Source organism: Urocitellus parryii, unplaced genomic scaffold, assembly GCF_045843805.1.
Source record: "Urocitellus parryii isolate mUroPar1 unplaced genomic scaffold, mUroPar1.hap1 Scaffold_3607, whole genome shotgun sequence".
Taxonomy (NCBI): Eukaryota; Metazoa; Chordata; class Mammalia; order Rodentia; family Sciuridae; genus Urocitellus; species Urocitellus parryii.
The window spans coordinates 1-22538 of NW_027553253.1; the positions used below are offsets into that span (position 1 = coordinate 1).

Below are 22538 nucleotides of genomic sequence, written 5' to 3' on the forward strand. Positions count from 1 at the left end.
TTCGTTTGGAATTTCTGTAAAAGATAAATTGGAACTAGACATGGTGGCACATGCCTATAATCCCAGTAACTCAGGAGGCTGAGGCAGGAGGGTCAAAAGTTTGAGGCCAGTCTGGTCTCAAAAATAAAATAAAAAGGGGTAAGGCTGTAGCTCAATGGTATAGTGCTTTCTAGCACATGTGAGACTCTGAGTTCAATTCCTACTACCCAAAAGATGCACACACAAAGATAAATTGGTCCATGGAATAAAGTAGTGTCTTCAGAGAGATATTAGTAAAAACTATTTAAAAGTCTTTAGGACATTACCCAGGATCTCTTGGCATAACCTTATTTTCCCACAGTTCTGGAAGGAAAGGAGAATTAGAAACTTGCTGCTTTCTTTGGTCTAAAATCCCAGTAATTTCTGGCCTTGGAAGTTCTATTCCTCATTGTAGTTTAAATGAAATTCTAAGAAGAGGATCTTGGAATAAAAGAATATATCCTGTGACCCAGCTTTATAGGACTCTTCTGGCCTTGCAGTATGGAGGCAACTCAATCCTCAATGAAAATTTAAAGGGAGCCTGACAGATTTATGTGAGCACAAGGTCCTTTTAGACCATTTAAATGATAATATGAATCTTGTGCACAGTGTAGCTCACCTTGCATTGAGAGAAAAGGAAATGATTAAGACGGGGATGAAAGATAACTCAGGGAGTTTTGTGTCTGGCCCTACTGCCTTCAATTATTGACTAGCTGAGTGCCTCTTTTTTTTTAATGCAGAACTTTGCCAAAGTAAATATGCAAGTAACTATGTCTCTGGCATCTTTGGTAGACAAAGCACCAGATTTTAATGAGGAGCACCTGAGAAGATCCCTGAGGACAATTTTGGCCTATTCAGAAGAGGACACAGCCATGCAGACAACTCCCTTTCCTACCCAGGTAAACCAATGAACATACCTTGTCTCAAGCATGAATTTGGGATCAGCCGATTATAAACACACACACACACACACACACACACACACTCACATAACCATATGATTATACGTATATAATTTGTATGTATTATATATATAATTTGCAAGGATGTATTGCCTATCCCATAATCACATCCTCTCAGTGCTCTAAGAAACATAGATATTTCTTCACTACTGTCCCCAACCTCAGGATGCCAATAGTCTATCTAGAGAGCTCAGTCTCAAAACAATTAGGAGGAAAGACAAAACACCTGATACTTAAGTGTGTGGTAAGAAACTACATGTGGTGTGAGATTAGAGAAAAGGAGGAGTTAGTTAATGAACAACCTAGTGACCTGGAAAGGCTGGGGTAGGATTCACAGGGCAATGATGAATAGGGGTGAGAATGGATTGTGTCTAGGGATGCTAAAGGGACCAGCTTGACCCACAAGTACTTGAAGGAGAGGAAGGACCAAGTTAGAGATTATCAACAAGATTAGTCCTACAGACACTTGTGAGGATAATAATCTGTTGCAATGCTCAGGGAATAAAGAAAAAGATAAAGCATGTCACCTTTATCTTTTAACTTCAGCTTCTAGCCTACTCTAGGATTGGTTCCCACTAGAGTGAATGAGGGAATGTATGAATGAAAGAATGAATGGGTGAAGTTTTTTTTCTTCCCTTAGTGTGAGAGCCCTATTTTCCCAGAGCTCTCCTGCCTTCTGCAGTAATGTTAAATCCTCATTCTCAGAATCTTTTTCCTCTCCTCTCCCCTGTACCAAATCCTGTCTCACCTGTTTCTTCTCCACCATGTTCCTGTAAATTAATCTTATTCATGCAGAGATATTCACCAACAAGACCAAGCAAAATATGGGCAGTACAATAGAGGTCTTCAATGAAATGAGTATGGTGGAAGAAATTTTAGGAGCCCTGGAAGTTGACAGAAGGGATAAGATGATATTCTGCAGCTGAGTCACTTGCCAGGGTCTATGGATCAAGACACAGTCTATCAGGTTTTGTGTGATGCAGTCTCCCCTTTTGGCTTTTGTAACTAAGAACAAGTCGTTCTCAGAAGTTCTAAAAACTCTGAAGCCTTGGAGAGATCCAGGAAGCTTCAGAAACATGAAACCCATGTTGTGGTCCCAAGCTGCCTCCTAGCTGGTATAAAGAACCCTGATGATTCAGAGTAGAGCTTAGAACCTTTCAGGTTACAAATAACTAAAACTTAGGGTGGTTTTGATTTGCATTTCTCTGATTGCTAATGATGGTGAGCATTTTTTCATGTACTTGTTGATTGATTGTATGTCCTCCTCTGAGAAATGTCTGTTCAGGTCCTTGGCCCATTTGTTGATTGGATTATTTGTTATCTTATTATTTAATTTTTTGAGTTCTTTGTACATTCTGGATATTAGGGCTCTATCTGATGTGTGGGGGGTAAAAATTTGTTCCCAGGATGTAGGCTCTCTATTTACCTCTTTTATTGTTTCTCTTGCTGAGAAAAAAACCTTTTAGTTTAAGTAAGTCCCATTTGTTTATTCTTGTTGTTAACTCTTGGGCTATGGGAGTCCTATTAAGGAATTTGGAGCCTGACCCCACAACTCCAGTAAGAATGGCAGCCATTATGAAGTCAAACAACAATAAGTGTTGGCAAGGATGTGGGGAAAAGGGTACACTTGTACACTGCTGGTGGGACTGCAAAATGGTGAGGCCAATTTGGAAAGCAGTATGGAGATTCCTGGGAAAGCTGGGAATGGAACCACCATTTGACCCAGCCATAGCCCTTCTCGGACTATTCCCTGAGGACCTTAAAAGAGCGCACTAAAGGGATACGGCCACATCAATGATTATAGCGGCACAATTCACAATAGCTAGACTGTGGAACCAACCTAGATGCCCTTCAATAGATGAATGGATAAAAAAAATGTGGCATCTATATACAATGGAGTATGATGCAGCACTAAGAAATGACAAAATCATAGAATTTGGAGGGAAATGGATGGCATTAGAGCAGATTATGCTAAGTGAAGCTAGCCAAGCCCTGAAAAACAAATGCCAAATGTCTCCTTTGATATAAAGAGAGCAACTAAGAACAAAACAGGAAGGAAGAGCATGAGGAAATGACTAACTGTAAACAAAGACAAATGGGAGGAGAGAAAGGGAGAGAGAAGGGAAAGGGTATGCAAATGGTAGGAGACCTTCAATGATACACAAAAGTATAAGAGGTTATGATGGGCAAGGGGGAGGGGGGAAAAAAGGGAGAGAATTGAACAACAGCAGAGGAGGCAGAGAGGGAAGGTGGGAGGGGAGGGGAGGGGGGATAGAAGCAGTTAGGAAAGGTAGCAGATCAAGACAGTCACTAATATGCCATTATGTAAAAATGTGAGTATGTAACAGATGTGATTCTGCTATCTGTATTTGGGGTAGAAATGGGAGTTCAAAACCCAATAGAGTCAAATGTATGAAAGATGATTTATCAAGAGCTCTGTAATGTTTGGAACAATCAATAATAAAAAAAAAACTTTACAAAGGCGAATCACAATAATATTATTAGTATTAAAATAATTAAGAGAGAAAAAAAACAAATAACTAAAACTAGTTCAAACAAATTTAAAAGAAAATTGTTGCAGTGGGAGGTAGCATGAAGATCCAGGGCTGTTTCACAGATCCCAAGGCCAACTCACATCAGGGTCTATGAAGCACATGGACTTGCAAACACCTGAAGAACCAAGAATCCATCTAGAGTCCACTTCATGTTTATCATTCAGTTTTTTTTCTGAGCAAAGCTTTTCTGTACCCCCCACATATTTTTTCTATGTAATCCTATCTCCTTTCCACAAACTACAAAGCCAAAGTTATTTGAGGGCTTACATTTTTTGCAGGTGGAAGAACTTCTCTGCAATCTGAATAGCATCTCATATGACACAGTGAAAATGAGGGAATTTCAGGAAGATCCTAAGATGCTTATGGATCTCATGTACAGGTAAACTTTTCTGATAAAATCTAAAGGGCATCACCTGGGGATCCCATATTTGTCACTGTGAAGTTCTTACTAATGTAATTACCATAGGTATATGGACAGAATTGTTTTGGAGACATCCAAAGATGTGTATGATAATCAGTAGAAATTAAAATTCAAAGTGGTTTGATTCATATACACGTTTTCAGAAAGATCACCTTAGTTTAAAATGAGGTACCCACTCTATAACACTATCTTCTGTTTAACTATTATCTGAATTGTTTTCTAAGTGATTTGGTTCTAATTGTAAAACTTTGACTTCCAGTCCTTGTTCTGTAGAAATGATTTACAGAGGCAAAATTGTTTGTATGTAACATCGTAAGAGGCACAATACTTTTGTCTTCTGTCATTATTTTGAGAAAAAGGAAAGGAAGATAATTGCTTGAGATTCATGACTAAGGACATTATTTTTCTCATAAAGCTTTTACTAAGTGCTCTTGGGGTCCAGCATACCTTAGACATGGAACAAAAACAGTTGAATCAAAGTATTTGACTTTTCTCTCATGTTTTCAAGATGTAAGGGAAAATCAGGGTGAAAAAAAAAGTTGTACAGTGTCATAGCCTGCTGCCCTTGAAACTGTTACTCAATTTGTCTTCAGAATTGCCAAGAGTTACCAGACATCTCCTGATCTGCGGCTGACCTGGCTCCAGAACATGGCAGAGAAACACACCAAGAAGAAGTGCTACACGGAGGCCGCCATGTGCCTGGTACATGCTGCTGCCTTAGTAGCCGAGTATCTGAGCATGCTGGAGGACCACAGCTACCTGCCCGTGGGCAGTGTCAGCTTTCAGGTGAGGACACATTCAGCTTTACCCGAGAACAGTGAACTCAACCAGGAGACAATTATGCCCACACCCCCTGCACTAACAATGTCTAGAAGCATTTTTCATTATTACAACTGGAGTTGGGAAGATGGGTGTTACTGACATCTAAAAGGGAGGGTGTCACTGAACATTCTACAATGCATGGGAGAGTCTTTGCCACTAAGAAGTGCCCAACCCTTTGTCAACAGTGCACATCTGCCTTCTCTAATTGCTTTGTCATCTTTTTATTGTTGTTTATAATAATGGTACCTAGAAGAACAGGCACTTTAATAGGTGTTCTGAACTATTACTCCTACTTCACAGATGTAGGATGTGAGAAAGCAATTTTTCTAAGGTCATTTAAAGTCTTTCTCAAAGACTTATAGGTAGCACCATATAATGATAAGCAAGAAAGTACTTCTGAACATTGAAGAAAATTATTTCCCTCATGGCCCAATCTTTTGATTCCATTCCCCAATTCTGTAGGGTCCCACTCAGATCCAATGTCAAGAAAGAATGAAATTGACCTGGAAAGGGAAACAAAAGGCTGAAACCATGTTTTCTGAGAATAACCTAAAATTACTCATAGTTGACAAGGGGAAATTGTCTGCCAGACCTAGAAGATGGCTCAGTGGCCACTTGTTTGTATGTAACATCGTAAGAAGCACAATATTTTTGTTCTTCCTACATAGTTTAATACAGTCTAGAGAGAGAGAAAAAGACAAAGCAAAATCAGTGTTATTAGTACTTTTTTTAAAGAGACACAGTGTGTAGAGATGGCCATCCCTGAAACCATGAACAATACAGCTACAATAATAGAATTTTTTTCAAGCCAAACTTACAAAGTCATTTATAGTGTTTGTATTATTCTTGTCTGAATTTCCATGACAGATTTTATGAAAGGCTTTGTTCTCAGTATTGTTCTTCAACATGGTATTGTGATGCTTTGTGAACCAGAAAGAAAGGACAATTCAAAGTGGCTTTCCCAGGCTTAGAGAATAAGTCACTAAAATGATTGCTGGAAGAGTTGGGAGCCTCTCATTTCTAGAATAGTGTTCACCTTCAAAACTGGGTTTCACCTCATGTTATTAACCCCTCCCTCCTTATGGTCCTCAATAACAAAAATATGTATTCTATTATTTTATTCTTAGTAAATAAATTTTATTATCAGTTCAGGAATGTTTGTTATAAAAATCAGTAATTTATTTCTCATCCCAAAGCATAAAAACATTACATCTGATTTTGAATAACACAAAAGCAAAACAGAAAGTTATAAAAATTCTTTTAGGTTCATCTTCTTTCATCAAATTTATTTTGGCCACTTGATATTACCAAGGATAAGTATTACAATTTTTCTTTTTTTTATTTGTTTGTTTTTGGTAGCAGGGATTGAACCCAGGAGTTCTTAAGCACAGAGCCACAGACCCACCCCCTTTTTATATTTTATTTAGAGACAGGGTCTTGCTGAGTTGCTTAGGGCCTCACTAAGTTGCTGAGGCTGGCTTTGAACTCACAATTCTTGTGCCTCAGTCTCCCAAGCCACTGGGATTACAGATATGTGCTACCATACCTGGCTTTGTATTACAATTTCACTTTCCAGAAAATCTTCAGACTTATCAGTTAGAGTTGAATTATATCATCCCCTTTTTTATTTTGTTTACTAAACTATTTCTTATAATTTACTATATTTTATTTAATATACTATATTTTATTTAATATTCCCCTATTATTATATCTTATTCCTGTTTTTATATTTTATTTAATATTTAATAACTTAAGTATTAATTTCATTTCATTTTTAAATTTCATATGTCATAAGCCCTCTTATTCTTATTTTACTTATAATTCAGTTGATTGGCTTCTAATGAGACATACCAAGGTGAGACAGAATTGTTATTATAGACCTAATATAAAAACTCCACATTATCCCTACATGGGAACATAGACCTCCATCTTTTCATATATCTTTACTCCTTCATTCCTGCTTTCAGAGCATAATTTATTGAGAATTTCTTCTGTCTTCATGACCTTTATATTCTAGCCAGAAAGATATCATATAATTAATTATTCCATTCTTAATCATAATTATGATAAATACTATTATAAAAAGACACAAAACACTGTGAGCTTTTAGACTGTGGTCCCACCTTAGGGTCGGGAAGGAGTGCAGAAGGTGAGAAGGAAGGTGAGGAACTGTGAAACACGGGTCTTCATGATGGACAGTACACAATGACTAGGTGTTCTCAGATACAGAAATGATGTCAAATTATGTCGTGCTTATGGGTGAACGGTTATTTCTCTCAAATGAGACATAACCAATCAGTTTAGAAATGGGTGCTTGAATGCGACAGAACTTACAACCCACAGTGCCTAAGGTACAAATGGAACTTACCAGCCCACATGAGGGAAGCTAGCCTGGAGAAGTACTCACCAACTAGAGCTGGAGACCTCAGAGATCATCAGATCCCAGAGTCATCGCCTCTTCCTGTCCTAGCCTCTGTTGGGCTTCACGCTCCCCACATTTACAACCTAAGATTTAGGTTTCCATCTCCAGAAGCCTGTTCAGAGAAAGTCTCAGAGTATCTTTTCATTCTGATGGGGTCATGTGCTCATTCTGAATCAATCACAATTGCCAAAGAAATCAAATGCCCAACTAACTGAGCCAGAGTCACTGGTCTATACCTACAACTCTGAGAGGTTCTCCTAAGAAAATTAGGATGCTTTACATTGTAGAATGAAGGAATTCTGGGCAGTGTTATCAGATGTCCACTGTTAATCTCTTAAATGTTCTTTGCTTCAGTTTTTATCCTCGTTCGGCTCAAATAAAATCGAGCCTTTGGAAAATACTTGTAAATTGGAGATAAGTCTGTGCAAGGAAAAATAACTTCTAGGTCACTGAATTCCAAGAAACTGAAATCATTGAAATTCTATGCCCTAGAGAGCAACATTTATTTCACAAATGTAGATATGCACACATTCTCAGATTCTGCAACAAGTTTTACATCCCTAAGCCAGAAGCCAGGAAAGTCTTTCCCAAATCTTTTTCCTCTGGGTAATAAACTAATAAGTTGTTGAGCTTCATATCTATTTATCTACATGTGGAAAATTGCATGTAATTCTAATAGTACTAGTTTCCTGAGTTATTAGATTCTTCCAACTGAAACATAATAGGCCTTCTGTTATCTCCAATTCTGTTATCTCCAATTCAGAAACATAATAGGCCTTCATTCTACGTCTTAAAGCATACTAATTTTCTTTGGAAGAACCCTTCATAGTTTTAGGTATGGACAAGTGACGCTGGCTCTGTTAATTGAGCATTTAATTTCTTTGGAAGAAAGACTGTTAACAAAAGATTTTGAGAAACTCCACCTATATTCATTAAAGTACATTATGATATTGGATAAAAACTATTTCTTCATTGGTTGCTAAAGTTGAACTGGCAGACAGCATTTACTTTACAAGCCATCTCTGATCTAATAGGTAGTGATGACTGGAGCACTATGCTGAAAGAATTTTGAAAATATATCCAAGTTCAGAGGGGAAAGAGTGCTATAATTGACTAGTTATGTCTGCTATGTGCACAGCAATAGGAAGGAGTGGCATATGTGCTACTGGTTTGCAATACATAAGCTAAGAAGGTATTTCATTTATGCATTGTATGCCTTTCTTCCATAGCTGTGAGCAAAAAAAAAAAGACTTTTAACCTATCAAGAGTTAAAGTAATTGCCAAGATCATAGCTTGGGTAAGGCAAGCAAGGATCACAAGGTGCAGAATATAAAGAGGTACTTTACTCTCAGGACCAAACAAGTAAAGAATTAGCACTTCAGTAACCATGGGAATAAGTACTTCCCCAAATTTTGTGCCTTGGTTTTTTCATTCAGGTCATACTATCCCTGACCACGAGGCTCTATCTTCTATAATTTATATAAGTAAAAAATGTGTAGAAACAAAAATGTTCAGGGGAAAAAACACTAACTACTGCACTTCTGTTAAAAACTTCCATAAATTTGGCACAGTGGTGTATGCCTATAATTCCAGCCACTTGGGAGGCTGAGGCAGGAGGATTTCAAGTTGAGGCTCAGCAACTTAGTGAGCCCCTGTCTCAAAGAAAAATAAAGGGGAATGCTGGTGATGTAGCACAGGCATAATCACTCGCCCAGAATGTGAAAGACCCTGGTTTCAATCCTTAGCACTTAAAAACAAAGAAAACACTTCCATAAAGAAACCATTGCTTGTTAGTGTTATCTTATCAATATAAACACAACTGGCTATTTACCTGAAAGTCAAGACTTCAGGAGAAAAACACAGAAGTCAGAGATTTATTGAGCTATGACAAAGAGCCAAGTTAACTGAGTGTTGGCCTTTGCTTTTTAAAAACCAAGACCCTTGCTGTTTGTCCCTTAGGGTTGTTTTTGCTAATGTGGGGTTGTTTCAACTCAATTGTTGTTATATGAAGGGAAATGTTCCTTATATAAAAATCTCCTGGTGGTTAAAAGTAGAAAGGAAATTTGGGGGTTTGAAGACTGGCTGCTCAATGTATGCTTTCAAAATGAATGTCAGCCAGGAACTTCTCTGGGTAGAACATCAGACCTGCCATAATCACAGCCTTGGTGAGGATCCTGGGGTTCTTTAATATTTATTTGTTTGTTTGTTTGTTTGTTTGTTTGTTTTTGGTACCAGGGATTGAACAACACAGAGGCACTAGACCACTGAGCCACATCCCCAGCCCTATTTTGCATTTTACTTGGAGTCAGGATCCCACTGAGCTGCTTTTTGCCTTACCATTGCTGACGCTGGCTTTGAATTCCTGATCCTCCTGTCTCAGCATCCTGAGCCACTGAGATTATAGGTGTGCACCACCACGCCTGGCTAGGATCCTGGATTTCTGCTTCCACACTCCTACCTTCTGGGTTCCTATGGTCCAGTATTCAACTGGTCCCATGTTCTCTGGGCTCATACTGTGTTTTCTTACAGAATATTTCTTCCAACGTGCTGGAGGAGTCTGCAGTCTCTGATGACACCTTGTCACCTGATGAGGATGGGGTGTGCTCAGGCCTGTACTTCACTGAGAGCGGCCTGGTGGGCCTCCTGGAACAGGCCGCCGAGCTCTTCAGCACGGTCAGTGTCCAGAGGGCATCCCAGGGCTGAGCTCGGGAATGCCCAGCCTTAACGGCCTAGTGAGCCCTCTCCACAGATGCCAGGGGCATGCAGGACAGGGGCAGGGCCCAGGGAGGACTTTGATGTGCACAGAGTGCATCAGCTCTCTAAGGAAGGTGGGAAGGCCTTTCATCACTGCTGTGTTCTGGTTTTCACTACATGCGTGTTGGCTGGACAGTAGTTTCACAGTATTATTTCCATTTAATAGGAATGGAAGCTAAGCCACAGCGAGGTGAAATGGCTTGCCCAGGGTTACACAATAAATGATGAGGCATGTTCTCACTCTCTCATTTTCTCTCTCAGAGAGAAAAAGATGGGAAGGAGCCACTGCAGGGAGAGGGCGGAAATCCATGGTGTCCTCCCTCCTAACAACTGAGTCATCTTCAAGAGCCTCACAGGCAGGACCAGCTCAGAGAAATGCAGGAGCAAAAGCCACAGACACTCCCCACATTAGCCTAATCAGGGTCTGAATGCTCCAAATAAGAGAAAAAAAAATACATAGAAGACGTCGCTGGATTCAGATCAAAGAGAAAAGCCTCTTATCCATTTTTGCTTTAATGATCTCCTTCCCCCACATTGTAATCCAAGTAAATATTTAATATTTCGCTATATTTAGAATAACCAATTTATTTTTCTCCCTATATTATTCTTTATTTTCTGCTTTTCACCTCCAAATTTTCTCCCTATAACTTCTATGTATATTAATTATTGTTTTAACCATTGTCTTCTTTTTTTTTCGTGCTTTCTCATTCAGGTTTCAGAAAAGGTCCAATATACTCTTATTTTCTTGAAATTTTAGCTAGAATCCTGTTAACTCCCTGGTGGGCATGCAATGAACATCTGTCTAGAGGAGGACCTCTGACGCTATTTAAATACATAAAAGCTGCCTTCCTGAATGTTCTTAGTCCTCAGTGTCAAATCTTCTCTCCTTTTAGTCTGAGAAAGCCCTTCTCTTTCACATCTTCATATAGAACCATTTAGCAATGTGTCTGGGTCATTTTGAATGTTGAGATGCTGGGACAGCATTCCTGCTGCGTAAAATACTGGGACGCAGAGGTATATCCATTCTCCAGCACATTGTTTGCATAGTGAACTCTGGTTGCTCTTAAGTTTCCATTGTATTAAATTTTCTTTGATGTTCTTCTCCTCTCTCTAAGGGAGGCTTGTATGAGACGATTAATGAGGTCTACAAGCTGGTCATCCCCATTCTGGAAGCGCATCGAGACTTCCGGAAGCTGACCTCCACTCATGACAAGCTGCAGAAGGCCTTCGACAACATCATTAAGAAGGTAGCTGGGGGTCTTTGCTAATGGGTACTGTTACTGAGTGGTAGATGACCTTGTGACGGTGGTCAGTCCTCCTTCCTCTCTAGAAACTCATTGACCTTGAGCACATTACTGCAGTTCTCACCCATCAAACAGAAAAGGGCTCAAAACTGACAGAGGTACAGATTTCACAGTGTGAAAGGCAGCTTGACTTACTTTATGACCTGGAAATGTGAGAATCTTTTAAATTCACATAAAATAAAGCCCAAGAAATCTTTCATGGGATTTCTTTCATTTTTATTTCCAAAATTTATTCTATAAACATTGAATTTGCTTAGTAGAGGGATTTTTGTTTACATCAAGTGTAGAATTGATATGTTTGTAACATAATAAAAAACCCTTTTAACCCAGTGGATCCTTAAGAATGACATTACTAGAGAGAAGTTTTCTTATTTTGCTTAATAGGATCACAAGAAAATGTTTGGAACTTACTTCCGAGTTAGTTTCTATGGATCCAAATTTGGGGATTTGGATGAGCAGGAATTTGTTTACAAGGAACCTGCAATTACAAAGCTTCCTGAGATCTCACATAGACTAGAGGTAAGAAAAGTGATTTTATGTGCTTGCCATTGTATACCTCACAAAAACAAGTTAGAGTGAATCACTACCAAAAAGGAAAAAAAAAAGGCCAGGATTCAACATTGAGGTATATATACATTTTCCACATTGCATTTATTTTATTTTTTTTATAAGGATGATACATATTTATTACAAAAATGTGGAAATTTTTTTTTCTTTTTTTTTTTTTTATTGGTCGTTCATAACATTACATAGTTCTTAATACATCATATTACACGGCTTGATTCAAGTGGATTATGAACTCCTGCTTTTACCCCGTATACAGATTGCTGTATCACATCAGTTTCCCTTCCATTGATTGACATATTGCCTTTCTAGATTCTGATGTATTCTGCTGTCTGTCCTATTCTCTACTATCCCCCCTCCCCTCCCCCACCCCTCCCCTTTTCTCTCTCTACCCCTTCTACTGTAAATCATTTCTTCCATTTGTATTAACTTGTCTTACCCCTCCTTTCCTCTTATATGACATTTTGTATAACCCTGAGGATCGCCTTCCATTTCCATGCAATTTCCCTTCTCACTCCCTTTCCCTCCCACCTCTCATCCCTGTTTAATGTAAATCTTCTTCTCAAGCTCTTCGTCCCTACCCTGTCCTTATTTACTCCCCTTATATCAAAGGAGTCATTTGGTATTTGTTTTTTAAAGATTGACTAGCTTCACTTAGCATAATCTGCTCTAATGCCATCCATTTCCCTCCAAATTCTATGATTTTGTCATTTTTTAATGCAGAATAATACTCCATAGTATATAAATGCCACTTTTTTTTTTATCCATTGCATTTATTATATGAAGGAGTAGCTGAGATCATGAAGTAAAGCAAGATTTGCATAGTTTTCCCCTAAGATCCTGTACATGTCTTTAAAAATTTATAAATCTACATCATGAATGTTTACTTTTCAGGTCTATATAAAATCCAGTCAATGTCACATCTTCTTATGGTCCATTCCCAATGTTAGTGATATATACTAACAGATGCAGAGTAAAAGTGTTTTTTAGGATGAAGTTTGCCATCTTAACTTCTGAGCAATCCAATCATACTTCTGAGTCACCCTCCTGCAAAATGTTGTGGCTGTCATTGTGGTGTTGCTGGACAGCACAGGCTGTTCTGATAAGGACAATCTTGACAGTAGCTGCAACCTGCCATCTACACTTGGTCAGTAATGTAACAATAAAAAAGCAGCATGTTCTGGCAGGAAAGGCTGAAAAGATGGACAAAAAAGAAACTGTATGAAGAAAAATCAGAAAAAAAGAGAAAAGAAATAGTTATTGAAAGGAAGACTATCAAAAACCCAGGAAGAAACCCAAGGGGTGCCTCCAAAACAGCACCTTCTGGGGCTGAGTGACTAAGGTCCCTGAAGTGCTGACAACTATTAACCAAAGAGTCACTCCTTATTCTTTCTTGCTATTGCTTGGGATATATGCCCTTTTATGTCTGTAAAACTTAAAACACTTTTGTTACCTAATTGCTCCTTGAACTATTATCCTTGCCAAATAAGAAAAGGACTTTTATCCTTACTTGTCTCAAAGAAGCCATGGCCCAGAGTGGTTGGGCGTCTTGCCCAAAGACAATAAGCTCATAAGAAGGAAAAGTAGTCACTGACTCAGGCCAATTGGTTCCCTAATATTGTTCCCCTGACTTAGAATTAAAGGTGTATATGTTGTCTTCTTGCACATAGTGGTTTGCCACATGATGGGAAGCCTGGTGACCTCTAAATTCTCAAGATACAAAAAGAGGTAAACTGTGCCATACCTCTGCAGATGCCTCAGGAAATAGGATGACGCTCACTAAATTGAAGACAGAGTGTACATTTTGTAGAGAATCATATATCAATTGATGGTGCTGGACTTCCTCATATTTTTATTTATGTCCCAGGAAATGCTGAACTGTGCTCATTAGCTCAGAGGGACTCTGAATAATCAATGAACAAACTGCACTTGTTCCAAACTTACTCCACTTCTGAGAAGACAGAAAGTTGCATTATGTTAAAAATTATCTTTATAAACTATTGTTTCCTCTTACCTAGGGGTTTTATGGTCAGTGTTTTGGTGCAGAATTTGTGGAAGTGATGAAAGATTCTACCCCAGTGGACAAAACCAAGTTGGATCCTAACAAGGTATGGAGAAAATTTGCCAAAAAGAACCATCAGGTTCCTGAGTCCCCTTATGCTACCCTAAGAATACAAAATGACCTCCCTCTGTCTGAATTGACTCACCAGTCTTTTTTTTTAAAGGAGAGAGAGAGAGAGAGAGAGAGAGAGAGAGAGAGAGAGAGAGAGAATCTTTTTTGTAGATGAACACAACACAATGCCTTTATATTTTATTTTATTATATTATTTTTTTAATGTGGTGCTGAGAATCGAACCTAGGTCCCATCCGTGCTAGGTGAGCGCTCTACCACTGAGCCACAATCCCAGCCCCTCACCAGTCATTTAAAGGCAACCAAACATTTTTGTCTAGGGCTCCATTACAGATTTATTAGGTCTCCAATCTGCCCCTGCTCCTGCCCCCAATACTAGGGATTGAACCTAGGAACATCCTACCCGTAAGCTACATCCCAAGCCCTTTCTGTAAATATTTATTTTGACTCAGGGTTTCATTCAGTTGCCAGGTAGGCCCTGAATTTGCAGTCCTCCTGCCTCAGCCTCCCCAGCAGCAGGAATTACAGGTGTGTACAACCACATATTTGCATATGTGGTTATTAGGTCTTCAAGAAAACATACTCAAAGGCACGAATCACAACAGGAGCTTTCATTTATCAAGCCCCAACTGGAACTGGGGATGTAGCTCAGTGATAGAGTGCTTTTCTAGCATGTGGGAGGACCTGGGTTCAATCCCCAGTATCAGAAAGAAGGAGAAAAAAAAAGCACCTACAGGGTTCCTGGCACTGCATCAGACCCTTTATCATCCTTTCATTTCATTCCCAAACAGCTCTCAAAAATAGACTTTGTTGGGGCTAAGGATGTGGCTCAAGTAGTAACGCACTCACCTGGCATGCGCGGGGCGCTGGGTTCGATCCTCAGCACCACATAAAATAAAAAATAAAGATGTTATGTTCACCGAAAACTTAAAAAAATATTAAAAATTTTTCTCTCTCTTTCTCTCCTCTCTTTCTCTATCTCTCTCCCCCCCCCCTCTCTCTCTCCCTCTCTTTCCCCTCTCTCTTTAAAAAAAATTAAAAATAGGCTTTGTTGTTTCTGTTTCCAGATATGAAAACTGAGGTAATAGAAATGTTGGGCAATTTTCCAAGAGTATCAAAGTGACAGAGCCAATACTCCAATGTGGGGTCTGTCACGTCCAAACCCACATCACTGCTCTTTACTGGCTTTCTATAAACTCTTTAGACTCTCAATTTACAACATATTTAAAAAATGTAGACCTCTGCCTGACAGCTATTTTTTCCCATACTTTTATCAGTCATTGTAATTGTACATAACAGTGGGATTTGTTGTTACATATTTGCACATGCCCACAATGTAATGATATAATTTGGCCAATGTCATTCCCCTGACTGTATTTAAAGGTATCATTCTTTAGGCTGCAGGTACTCCTTCCAGCCGAGTGCAGGATCTCTGTGCTGTTGGAGAAATGACAAAAAGGGCTTGACCTTCAGTTTTCCCATGTTTATCCCAGGCTATTCCATTTCACCCCATCTATGTGTACCTCAATACAACTATGATGCTTACCACCCAGAATTAGCATCAGACTCCACAAGCTCAGTCCTCCGTCGAACTCAGAGGCACTCAGCCACCGAGACACATCCCCAGCCCTATTTTGTATTTGATTTAGAGACATGGTCTCCCTGAGTTGCTTAGTGCCTCGCTTTTGCTGAGGCTGGCTTTGAACTCATGATCCTTCTGTCGCAAACTATCGGGCTGCTGGAATCACAGGCATGTGCCATAGCACCTTGCCCACATTTCTAACTAGCTACAAATTTAGGAGTACCCATGACACCTCTAAGGTCAGATAATTCACTAGAATGACTCACAGAACTCAAGAAATACCATTCTTCTGATTACAGACATACAATGAAGGGCACACATAGGCGAAGGTCTGGGATAGAGCACATAGTTTCTGTGCCCTTGCTGAGTAGAATCCAGGCAAAGTACTCTGCCAGCACATCACTGTGTTCGTCAGCCAGGAAGTTCCACTGAGTCTCCGGGTGACCAGTTTTTATTGGGGTTTCATGACATAGGTGTGTTTGAATGAATCAGTAGCCACGTGATAAAACACACTCTCCAGCCCCTCCCCCTTCTCAAAGCTGAGGGGGCTCAAAGTTCCAGCAGTCTGATCACAAGATTGGTCTTTTTGGTGACCACCTGAAGCTATTCATAAGCCCAGGGCTGGTCACCTTATTAGCATAACAAAGACTCCTGTCACTCAGGAAATTCCAAGGGTTTTTGAAGCTCTGTGAAGATAACAGCGACAAAGAGCCAACATATTCTTTATATTGCCACAGGGGGAGAACTGCCTGCCCAGTCCACTTCACAGCACATATGATGTTCTGGGCTGCTGGAAATAATGCAATGCAGGTGCTACAAAGGGCCAGGGACAGGGGGCACTCACCATCTGATATAGCACTGTATGTGAACTGTGAACCATCCAGACTCCTCCCTCAGCTCTGTCTTCTGGGACGTTATGAAGATGATGCAAATAGGGAGGAACTAGCCATATTTCAGAGTTTGCTTTTCTTCTACGTTTTCAGAATATTTGCTTGTTTAAGACACATTCCTAGCCTAGACTTGAAAATAGTAACTGTGATAAGAGTTGAACTAAGCTTTAGACAGAAATATCTGGAGCCCTTGGATTGGCTGAGTGGCCCAGAGCAATCTGTGCATAGTGTAAACTATGCAGAATCACCACTAACCTCAAGAATCACCACTAACACAAGGAGCACGTCTCCCCTCTTCTTAAATCCCCAAGGTGGGTTATGAGAGCTTGGATGAGAACCTAAATCCAGAATCACAACCAGATTTCATTATACCAAACAGTGATTCACGGTCTGAGGTCAGTGACCCCACCCGTCCACTCCCCTGGGTGGGTGTCCCAGCATCTGTGCCCACTGCCATTCTTTTTTTTTCTTTCTTTTTTTCTTTTTTAAAGATGCCTTTCTGCTGCATAGTGGTGCACACTGTAATCCCAACAACTCAGGAAGCAGAGGCAGGAGGATGGCAAGATGGAGGGAGGTTAGCCTCAGCAACTTAGCGAGACCCTGCCTCAAAAATAAGAAAATAAAAAGGAAAGGTATATAACTCAGTGGTAGAGTACCTGAGGGCTCAATCCCCAGTACCATAAAAAAATAAAAATAAAGATACCTTCTTAATTAATAAGCACCTTTTTCACTGTGTGTGCACACATGCATATGAGTGTGTTTAAATGTTGCACATACAGTTAAATTCAATGTTTTCATTTTAGTTCTTTGAGTTTTGACCAATATGTGTAGCCACAATCATGATACATCATTCCAAAACATTTCCCCATGCTGCTTTGTAGTGATTTTCTGTTTCCAGCCCTGACAGTCCTTCATCTGTGTTCCATCTCTGTACCAGTGTCTCTTCCAGAAAGTACCCATGTGGAATCACACATAGCCATTTGAGGCTGGCTTCTCTCACTTAGCATGGCCCATCTGGTGCATCCATATTGTTCTGGTTCAGTCCTGCCTACTGATGAATAGTATTCTGCTCTCTTCCTGTGCCACCGTTTGTTTATCCCTTTGGTTTGGTTTATTTCTAGTTTTTGTCTTATGAATAATGTGTTTATCAACGTTTGTGTACAGAGTTTTGTGTGGCTATAAGTTTTCATTTCTCTTGAACACCCATGTAGGTAGGAAAGAGATCGCAGGGCTGAGGGCCAGTTCATTAACTATATGAGAAGTTGCTAACCTGTTTTGCCATGTGGCTGTGTATCCTGCATCCCCTCATCTGTGCATGAAAGTTTCAGCTGCTCTCGGTCCCTGCCAGCACTTGGTACTATTAGTTTTCTTAGTCTGACCATGCACATTTTCTAAGTGTGTTACAGTCATGGTAACTCTGGAAAATAAAGCTTGGCTCTTGGGAATAGCAGTTTGCAAATCTCCATTCTGAGGCTTCTGTTGGATCCGTCTGCTCTGCTTGGAAAGAGCAGCTGGAGTTGGAGACTCTTCCCACAGACACATTCCTTTCCTCTTCCTCTTGGCCCTTTCTTTCCCTGGGGTGGAAAGGAGGAGCTGCTGGTTCTGAATGCTCCCTTGATGCGCTCAGCCCCAGTAGCTTCCACTCGCCACGCCATGTTCCAGCACGCCCTTCAGTGTGTCATGGATCCTCTTTGCAGAATGGCTCATCCCCTCCTTCCCCTTGCCTCTCCCTCCAGGCCTACATGCAGATCACTTTTGTGGAGCCTTACTTTGATGAGTATAAGATGAAAGACAGGGTAACCTACTTTGAGAAGAATTTCAACCTGCAGAGGTTCATGTACACCACCCCTTCACCCTCTAGGGACAGCCTCGTGGAGAGCTGCACGAGCAGTACCGGAGGAACATGGTCCTGACCACCATGCGTGCCTTCCCCTACATCAAGACCAGGATCAGCGTCATCCAGAAGGAGGAGGTAATGTGCCCAGAGGGGAACAGCCACCATGAAGGAGTGGGCCTAGGTGAGGCAGGCTGGAGTAGAACATGAAGAGGGGCACACTTAAAATACTGTGATTGACCCAGCAGCTTAGGAGGCTGAGTCAGGAGGATCCCAAGTTCAAAGTGAGGCACTAAGCAACTCAGTGAGACCCTGTCTCTAAATAAAATACAAAATAGGGCTGGGAGTGTGGCTGAGTGTTTTAGTGCCCCTGAGTTTAATCCCCAGTCTCCCCTCCCCCCCAATAAAAACCAACAATATATGATTGAGCCATACCCTCAAGATGCCAGGGAATCACATTTAGGCATGTAAGTGTTTTATAGCCCTGTTTTATATTAACTATTCAACACTTTAGAGCTATATCTCTAGTGTAAATACGTTTACATATTTAATTGCAATGTTTAATATTTATTTCTATTTTAAATATGTACTTAAGTAAAATGTATATACAGTTGTCCCTTCATATCCTCCACAGCCATCCAGTCAACCAACTACAGACTGAAATACTGGGGGAGAATCATTTCATCTATACTGAACACATACAGACTTTTTTTATCCTCTCTATTTCCTAAACAATATGCTTTGACTCTATTTACATAGCATTTGCACTGGGTTAGGTACTATAAGTCATCTAGAGATGGTTTAAAGTACAGGAAGTATGTACACATACTATACCATCTTATGGGAAGGGCTTGAGCATCCTCAGATTTGGGTATGGGAAGGGGTGTCCTGGAACCATGCCCATGGGATGAATTATTTAAGTTTTAAATATTTTATGTAAAATTTTTAAATACCTAAAAGCTCATAAATGATTTAGGCATAGTTTTTTGTTAATTATTAGAGACAGGCGCCTGAGTGAGCAACCCCATGGAGTTAGTGGTGTGTTATTGGAAGAGACCATGAGACAAGTGAACCAACTGACTTCTAGTCCACGCTTCTTCTGATGACTTTGCACAAGCTACTTGTCCCCAATTTCTTCATCTATATATTGGCAGGAAAGACCTCTGTGTACAGAAGACTGTTGACCTGTTTTAATAGGACTGATCAAAAAAAAATCCTCAGTGTTGGACTTAGTAGCACAGCCATATAATTCCAGCAACTCTGGAGACTGAGGCAGGAGGAATGCTAGTTCAAAGCCAGCCTCAGCAACTTAGCGAGGCCCTATGCAATTTAGCAAGACCCTGTCTTAAAATGAAAAGGGCTAGGAATGTGGCTCAGTAGTTAAGTACCCCTAGGTTTAATCCCCAGTTTAAAAAAAAAGGAAAAAAAAGAAAGTTCTTAAACCACAGAATTGTTCAAAATTATATGCTATAAGCATTTTATTTTTCTTTAAAACAGCTACATGTCATCTTTTTTTTATATAGTGACACAACCTTCTCTGATTATGGGTTCACTGATCACAATTCATCATTGTCTTTCTTGTATAAACCACCCCCATAGTGCATTGTCCATGATTTTCAGTTTTGCTTTCTGTAAAGAAGAATGAGGCCTTAAAGATTCTTGTTTAACAATACGAGAGTAGAAAGCTTCTAGATTTTTATGATTTCTTCCCCTAGCCTTTTATAGTTGTCTTGAGCACACCTAATATGACAGGAATTTTTATAACAGCTCACTTTCATGTTGTCTTGCCCAAGCACTCAGCTCAGTTTTCTTAGAAACAACTCTTTTTCTATCCACACCCATAGTTCATCAGTTTAGGCTTTATTTAATTAGATTAGGTCATTAAAATAACAAGTATAGCAGGCATCCACAAGTCGGTGAGCAGTAGATGGCTTGTGAATATCCACTTCATTGGGCAAGCACAGCAATGGCTGAGCCCATCAGCCAGTGTTGAGTAAGACAACCGTGTCGGCAAAGGGGATTCACAGAGGGCACAGAGAGCATGACCTGGGGATTCAGTCAACAGGAGGTGGGTTTGGAAGGCATTCCTGTGTTTCTTATTGTTTTGACTTTTGAACACTAAATTATTCTAGGCATAGCACAGAAATAACTTGATTACCTCACTGAAGGCCTCTGTCCAAATGGGGTCACATTCAGAGCTACTGGAGGTTAGGACTTCAACATATGAATTTGGGGGATAGGAATCAACTCATCGCATTCAGGATCAGAATGGAAAGAACTTATGAATGCAGACATAATAGAACCTTGCTATTGACTGCCTGTGTCGTTTTATAGAACTTAAGCTTATAAATCCCCCTTTGAGTATAAAATGGAAAGAATGGGAAAATTGTTTAAAAGAATAAATGTTACATGTATATAAAGTTCCTGGAATGTGGTAAGTACTCTGGACACGTTAGGTCCTTCCTTCTTTTAAACCTATTAAGATTACTCAGAAAGTCTTTACTGCTTTTTCAAATCCAGGTGCCCTCTCTGATATAGCTCCAGGTTTGTTCACGGCTTGTGAGATCAGACAGTAACTTCCCCACCTTTGTGTCTTATGTTCAGTTTGTTTTGACTCCAATGGAAGTTGCCATTGAAGACATGAAGAAGAAGACCCTGCAGTTAGCAGTGGCCATTAACCAGGAGCCCCCTGATGCAAAGATGCTTCAGATGGTGCTTCAGGGCTCTGTAGGAGCCACTGTAAATAAGTGAGTTGGTGGCAGCTCCTCTAGTTCTCAGTGTTTTGGTTGTGATGTCTACCTCCCTCCTTGGGGTTGATAAGTCTGATCCACGTACAAACCATATTTCTAAATTTAAACTGAACACTCGTGTGGTTTGGAAGACTTTTAGGAGGCCTCTTTTTTGTTTAACAACTTAAGGTAGAAAAAAAATCCTAGAGATAAGCGGACCAGGTTTAAGGAATGCCACATCAGGGCCAGACCTGGCAGTATGATCCAGGACTGGGGTCCTGTTGAAGAGAGCTTAGTCATGCCCGGTACAGGCAAGGCTGTTTCAGGACTTAAGACTAAGCTAAGCCTCTCTGTAAGAGAGAGGAGCAAAGGCTTAGACCATCCAGCTCCTGGATCAGTCACCAGATGAACTGACAGGCCAAGGGCCTTGCCAGCAAGGAGTTCCTGGGAATCAGGCTGCTTAGGTCACTTCAGACCCGACTAGACCTTCTCAGACTTCTTAGAACTCTAATTCCTAAACTCAGCATGGGACTAACCCTGTCTCAAATGGAGGGAGGTACTAGCCTAGAACTTTCTATTCAGTGGGCCCCCTTAATGTCAGTTCTAGATGCTCCCTTGTCCCACCCTCCACACTCAAAAATTCAAGGCGCATCATGATTCTTTACTCACTGAACACATTCTCCATCTGAGGATTCACTAGCAAAATTCTGAGTCCCCTTAACATCAAGAGAACTGAAACAGCTACAGGAGAAATGACTCTTGCCTTTCCAAGATCAGAAAATAATTAGGAAGATTTTGTTTTTGTAAGGTGCCAATCCTTTCATGGAAGACTCAGTAAATCCATAGCCACAGAGTCCTGTACAGCTCTCCGACTCTAACTGGCACTTGTGCAAAATGATGTCAACACTAGGGTAACCAGATAAGTGGGTATGAGCAGAGAGATAAGGCAATTTTTAGAAAAACTGGAAGCACATAACTTTTGATGCATTTGCTTTACCTTTATGTATCAAGGAAAACCTATTTGTACCTGTGAGTACTCTCCTAAAACTTAGGATTCCTCCTAAGGAATCAGAGTTACCTGAGAAGCTCAAGACCTTCCATGACTTTTTGTTTTAGTCAAACCAACTACAAAATTAAATGTTAAAACTAAGAAGCCACTCCAACATTTTCTCCAAATAATGTAATTTTCTTTCCAATATCAATTTTGTTTTCTTACTTTTTTCCATCAGGGACCACTGGAAGTAGCCCAAGTGTTTTTGGCCGAAATTCCAGCTGACCCAAAACTCTATCGACATCACAACAAGTTGAGGTTATGCTTTAAGGAATTCATAATGAGGTAAGAATGGAAATGGGTGGGGATTTCAGTAAGCAGTGGTTCTATAAATGTGTTCCCCATACCAGCATCTTTAGTATCACTTGAGAACCTACTAAAAAGATAAGATGGTGCTGGAGGTATAGCTTAATGGTAGAACACTTATCTAGCATGCACAAGACTCTGGCCTTAATCCCCAGCACTGCAAATATAGAAAGGGAGGCAGGGAGAGAGGGAG

At 40.2% G+C, this 22538-nt stretch overlaps 1 pseudogene; it reads left to right on the top strand.

Moving 5' to 3' along the window:
* The first annotated feature begins 758 nt into the window (after window positions 1-758).
* Window positions 759-22328, top strand: LOC144252024 (dedicator of cytokinesis protein 8-like; annotated as a pseudogene).
* The last annotated feature ends 210 nt before the right edge of the window (window positions 22329-22538 follow it).